We start from the raw sequence: 6853 nt of genomic DNA, 5'->3' as shown, positions 1-6853 counted from the left end.
TAACTGGCCACATAGCCCCTCACCCCTTGCTCTTGTCCTAGTGATCCGGACGGCCCAACGGCGGCTGAGATATGCGTGGGGTCGGGCCCTGCCGACGTAGAACCCTAAGGCCTATTTTCGCATTGAGAGAATATCATACGGAAACCAACATTCGGTGGAAACCGGTGAAAACCACGAGAAGAAAATATTTTAAAGTTTCAAAAAAATCTGAAAAAATACGGGATGTTAAGATGATGATGTTTTATCACCACACAAAATTTCAAGTTGAAACACATTGCGAGATGTGAGCTATGAAAAAGAGAAAATCAGTGTTGAATAGTGCCGAACAGTAATGTCACTATTCAGGGCTGAATTTGTCTTTTTCATAGCTCACATCTCGTAACGTGTTTCAATTTGGAATTTTGTGTGGCAATAAAACATCACCCTCTTAATATCCTGTATTTTCTCAGATTTTTTTGAAACTTGAAAATATGGTTTCCACGAAGTTTTCATGGAATATTGGTTTCCGTATGATATTCTCCCTTTTGCATTTCCTTCCCGCAGGCCATTTGCACGTCAAGGGGGACTCCTGAGCATCGTGACTTAGGAGCCTAACTGGCCACGTAACCCCTCACCCCTTGGTCCCGTCCTGGTGATCCGGGCAGCCCAACGGCGGCTGAGGTATGCGCGGGGTCGGGCCCTGCCGACATAGAACATCAAGCAAACGGGAAGGAAATTGCGGAACCTAAATTATTACACAACATATTGTCCTTCAAACATCAAGCAAAATTTTAATGCCTCCATGAGGCACGTCTCATGTCATAGGGAAGTTCACAGGAAAATAAAACGAGAAGGAACTCCGTCCTTCACCAGCAAGCCTTGTCTTCAGCCTTGGGCACCGTCGTCAGGAAGCGCCTTCCCGTCGGCACCGTCACCGTCGGTCGCATCGTTGGCCTCGGTCGCGAGATTGGCGGCGCTGTCGGTTAGAGGTGCAGGCTCGACGATGAGGAACTTCTTCAGCAGGGCCTCCACTTGGCCCTCCACAGGCTCGAGCAGCTCGCTGAGGTCAATGCCGGGGTCATGAAGATAGAGATGGCTGAAGTCGCGCGTCAAGGCATATGAGGAGAGTGCACAGGCTTCCCCCTCCACCAGGGGAACACCCTCGAGCGGCACGACAAGATGAGGGAGCAGCTAGGCAGGGCCTTCGTCATCGGTCACCCGCGGCCTCTCCAAGCCCTTATCATAGAAACCCTACAGCACCGCACGGGACCTCTCCTCAGGAGATTTGAAGGCCGCGCGCTCCTCGGCGAGAACCTTCGCCTTGGCCTCCAACTGGGCCTTCTCCACCGCCACCTTCTTGTCCACCTCCTCTAGGCGGCTGCGTTCTGCGGCCCGCGCCCTCGCCGACTGCTCCAGCTCAGCATCACGACTGGTGACGAGGTCTTCTCAGGCTTTCATCTTCTCCTCCTCCGCCCCATGACCGCGGGCCTCGGCCACGCGCTCGTTGCGCATGGCCTCCAACTCGGCTTCCATCGACCGACAGCGCTTCTTGGCAGCCTCGGCGTCCTTCAGCGCCACCTCACGGGCGATCGCGGCTTGGTCAATGGCTCGCTTCTCCTCCTCGGAAGCTGCCACAGCCTGGCCCAACACCACCCTGACAGACGCGTCGGAGTGCAACCAACCCAAGATCAGCTCCAGGCGCCCTACCACCAAGCGACGGTCGGCGCCTTGAAGATCATCCCGTAGCCGGGTCAGCGCGGAAAGAGCCTCCCCCGGAACATCAGGTGCGTTGGAAGGATCAATGGCCAACGACATAACGGGAGAAGGAGGAGGCAGTGTTACGGCCGCGACATGCACGCTGGCAGTAGCGGAAGAAGGAACCAGGGGCTCTTGAGCCATTGAAACATCTGCGGGCGAGCTGGGGGTAGGTACCTTTGGAGCCGGCTTGGCGGTGGAGATCTCCTTCTCCTGAGGCCGGTCCACCGGGCCTCGCAAGGAGGACCGATCTGGAGAGACATGGGCGCTATCACCACACTTCCGTGCAGGAGGAGGCGCGGCCACGGCAGGCTGCTGGGTCACAGAAGGCATGGGCGCCCCTTCTTTCTTCTTCGCCGCCGCCGACGTTGGCCTGGCAGAGCAAGGAAGGGCGTTAGAAGCAGCAGCAAGAGCAAGAACGAAATCTAGACGAGGCACTTACTGATCCACGACGGTGTAGTCCCTCGGCCTCTTCAGGACCACGAAGCCAGTAGGCTTCACAGCCTGGGGCGCCGACGCGTGGATCTCAGGAGCATCGCCTTGGGAGATCAGCGCCGACCGACTCTTCATCAGGACCCCAGCCGGCAGCTTCTTCGAGGGGGTAACCCGAGACATCATGGTGACCCCAGCGGAGGACAGGACCTCCCTCACCGGATGGTTGTCAGCATCGTTGTCATCAGGCAAGGCGCGAAGGAGGTCGGCCTTACGCGGAGGGGAAGTCCCCCTGCCCCCTCCCGGGTCGCCTCCGAGTCCCGCTCCTCCTCCTCATCAGAGTCACCGGAAGACACCACCACCAGAGTCATCGCCACCAGGACCTCGGAGGGCGCCGGAGGCACAAGCCCGTATTCATTGAAGACGGGCATGGCTGCAGCGATATCTGCCCGTTAGCGCGGCGGTACAACGGAAGATGTGAGTCCAGTGGAAATAACTGGTCCTCCCCGAATAGGAGTCGCAAGGCAACGTCCAGCTCCTCGTCGGACAGAGAGTCAGGGCGCAGGCGGAGGTCGTCCCCCTTGTCCTCGAGCTTCCAAAGGGGGCGCGAATGCGCCTGAAGCGGGGCCAGGCGCTGCGCCAGAAACTCCTTGAGTATCATGGCCCGTGTCAACTTTTGCGCCCTCGGATCATCGGGCTTCAGGTCAGTGGCCATCGTCTCCAGCACATGCTTTATCCGGGGGGTCGGAGAGCTTCGCGCTGAGCCAACTCTTGTCAGAAGAAGGCATCCCGGTCGGCAGCGACAGCCGGGGGTAGGAGCACTTGGCGTCCATAAGGACCCATTTGTTCTTGAAGCCCTCAACCTTCTTCCCTGCCTTTGAGATTGCGTTGGTCCCATTGGCTGCAACAAAATTGGCACATCCCGAGAAGTGGTCGTCCTTGATCCGAAGGTAGAAGAAATGGTGCAGCAGCACCACGGATGGCATCACCCTCACAAATGCCTCCCAGTAGAAGGCAAAAATTGATAGGAGGAGAACGGAGTTGGGATGGAGGTGAAGAGCATGGAGGCCGTAGTGGCTGAGCACGGCGTAGAAGAAATCGGAAAAGGGAGGAACCAGCCCCGCGAACATGCTGTTCGGGAAGAAGGGACGAAAGGTGCTACCCAGAGCCTCAGGCGTGGCGAAGCCGGCCCATAGCACCACTACTCTTCCCTCGTCGTCGCCACCCACCGTCATTCGGCACGCGGCAACAAGCTTCTCCTCTGAGATGGTGGGCGTGCTCAACGCTGGCTCGTACCAGGTGGGTTAGGTGCGCGAGGCCTTGGCCTTGTCGGGCGCCATCAGATGTGATCTCGGGGAGAATCCATAGCAGGTAGGAAGTCTCTTGGAGCAAGAGGAGCAAGAAAAGGGATCTGGAGCAAGACGAAGGGATGCAATGAGGGCACTTCGGCGCGCGCCAGCCTTTTGTCAGACGGGCAGTGGCCGAGGCAGCGTGGGGAAGCGGAGACGCCCACGACCGGTCAATTGCCATGCGTCAATCAAGGACGCAGGCTATTGGGGCCCGCGGCGCTCTGCACTTGACCCTTGGCTTCGCCGTGAAGCCAAGTATGAGCGCGCCTTGACGCCGGGGGCTACTGTCGGCGTCCTAGGAACGGGTGTACCCAAACTTTCCTACCTGTGGCCCAGGGCGTGGCTCCACCAGCGGCCACGTTCGGCCCTTCTTCACCAACAACCACTCAAGACCCTCGCGAGGGACCAAGCCTCGCCATGCGGACGACGCCCCTCCGGGCCGGCCTCCCTAGGCTGGCTCCCGAGGAGCGGAGATATCTATGCAAGGGGCACCTCACGAGGTTCACGTGACGTGATCCATGACGACCAAGGCCAGGCGGGCGCCAGCAGGCGTAGAGTGCAAGTTTCCTCTTTGGTACTCAAGAGGCAAGCACGGGCGAGGAGTCCCAAGGTGTCAGGAAATGGTTTCCATATCGGTGCAATGAGACCAAGGTGAGCAGGACGACAGGACGGAGGTCACCGCGGAGCCCAATCTGTGTCACCACCAGAGCCTTTGGCAGGCGAAGACCACCTTTTGTTAGATAACTTGTACTAGTTGTCCCCCTTCAAACTGACCATTGTGGGATCCCTTCCCACCTAATATTTGGGAATAGGACCAGGGCCTCTATAAATAGGACTAGCCACCACCATAGAGCAGAGGAACCAGACCATCCACACACACAAGCTCATCGAGCTCAAGGACATCTCTCTCAGGAGGCTATTCATCCCTTGTACTTGTTCATCCTCAGCCTACAAGGCAATCCACCACACCACACTGGAGTAGGGTATTACACCACAATGGTGGCCGGAACCAGTATAAACTCTTGTGTCCCTTGTTCTTTGGGTTCATCGAGCTAGGCTTAGAGATCGTTGCGAGAGTGGGCTCGTGCTGGAGAGAGATCTTCATGCGCACCCTAGTGTTCGAAGCTCAAGGGTTTGCCGGAACCACCAATTCGACACAAGGGAAGGTTCCAGGATTGTACAACGAGTGGCCAGAGTGTCAAGTGCAAGTGGATGGGTTCTCGGGCGCCAGCCATAAAGGCTTCAAAAGTAGACAAGAAGTAGAAGCTAGTTACTTGAGGTTCGTGCAAGTGTGAGAGAGGACTTGTAACCGCCGCCTCATGTACTGCATAGTTCTGCTCTCACTCATTGTGATAGCTCTTGTTGCGTATATCATTGTTTAGATGGATGACGATGTAGTTGCAAGTATTCGAGACTTGTATCGCTATTTTCGAGATGATGATGAGAGACCACTTTGTGTTGGCTGATGATTATGATGATGACATGATTTGATGAGACTATTTGTATGTATATGCTATGATTACATTTGTGGTCTCGTAGCCATTTGTATGTGTATGATGATGAAATTTGTATGTGTAAAGATTCTTGTATAAAGCCTGTTCAAATACAAAACAAATATGCAAAAAAATCAGAAACTAATAAAATTAGCAGTAGCGAGGGGAGTAAAGTTAGCAGCAGTGTGCCGTGAGTAGTAGCGCGGCTTAATACAGAGTGCTAGAGCTATTAGAGTAGCGCGCTGTTCTATAGCTCACTGCTGTTGCGCTTGTATACCAGTAGCACGGGCCAACATGTGCTGCTACTACAGGTTCGCTCTAGCGCCGTATCAGTAGCGCGGGTTCCCGCGCTACTGCTATACCTAAAACCCATGATAGTGCTAGGCTTTTCCCTAGTAGTGAGAGTTTCGAGTTCTGTTCATAGTTTGTCACGCCACCGCCGCACCATCTTCATCACCGCTATCATATACCACCACCACATAACTGCCGCAAATCTGAGTCCATATACGCCACCACATATCCGCCGCCATCACACCTATTCGAGTCCACCTCCAACATATATCTTCCATCGGTCCGAGTTCCACCAGATACATATCTGCTACTTCTTAAGCTTGGATTGGTTTTTCCCTAGAAGAGGAAAAGGTGATGAAGCAAAGTAGAGATAAGTATTTCCCTTAGTTTGAGAACCAAGGTATCAATCCAGTAGGAGGAACACACAAGTCTCCAATGATAGCACCTACATAAACAAACAAATACTTGCACCCAACGCGATCAAGGGGTTGTCAATTCCTTCACGGTTACTTGCAAGGATGAGATCTGATAGAGATAGGTATAAAAGATAAATAAAAGTGCAAAATAAAGTGAAGGTAAATAAATTGCAGCAAGGTATTTTTGGGTTTTTGGTTTTACAGATCTGAAAATAATATGATAAGAATAGACCCTGGGGCCATAGTTTTCACTAGAGGCTTCTCTCTTGAAAGACCGCATACAGTGGGTAAACAAATTACTGCTGAGCAATTGATAGAAAAGCACAAAGTTATGATGATATCTAAGGCAATGATGATGAATATAGGCATCACGTCCATGACAAGTAGACCGGCTCCTGCCTGCATCTAGTACTATTACTCCACCAATCGACTGCTATCCAACATGCATCTAGTGTATTAAGTTAACAAGAATGGGGTAACGCCTTAAGCAATATGACAATATGTAGAGGGATAGATCCAGTAATTCTAAATAAACCCCACCTTTTTATCCTTAATGGCAACAATACAATACGTGCCTCACTACCCTTTCTATCACTGGGTGAGAACACCGCAAGATTGAACCCACTACAAAGCACTTCTCCCATTGCAAGAAAAATCAATCTAGTTGGCCAAACCAAATCAATAGACCAGAGAGAAATACAAAGCTATCTTAGTCATGCATAAAAGAGTTCAGAGAAGACTCAAATAATATTCATGGATAATCTAATCATAAATCTACAATTCATCGGAACTCAAAAAACACACCGCAAAAGAAGATTACAGCGAATAGATCTCCAAGAACATCGAGGATAACATTGTATTGAAGATCAAAGAGAGAAGAAGCCATCTAGATACTAGCTATGGACCCGTAGGTCTATGGTAAAATACTCACACATCATCGGAAGGGCAGCAAGGTTGATGTAGAGGCCCTCCGTGATTGAATCCCCCTCCGGCAAAGTACTGGAACAGGTCTCGAGCTCACGAGGACAGAAACATGCGGCGGCGGAAAAGTATTTTTGGTGTGCCCTCTGGTATACGGGGAATATTTGGGTATTTATGGAGCTGAGATTAGGGTTAGAGGTTCCACGGTTGGCCCATG

The sequence above is a fragment of the Triticum dicoccoides genome, chromosome 1A (assembly GCF_002162155.2).
Source record: "Triticum dicoccoides isolate Atlit2015 ecotype Zavitan chromosome 1A, WEW_v2.0, whole genome shotgun sequence".
NCBI lineage: Eukaryota > Viridiplantae > Streptophyta > Magnoliopsida > Poales > Poaceae > Triticum > Triticum dicoccoides.
This window is presented reverse-complemented; position numbering follows the sequence as displayed.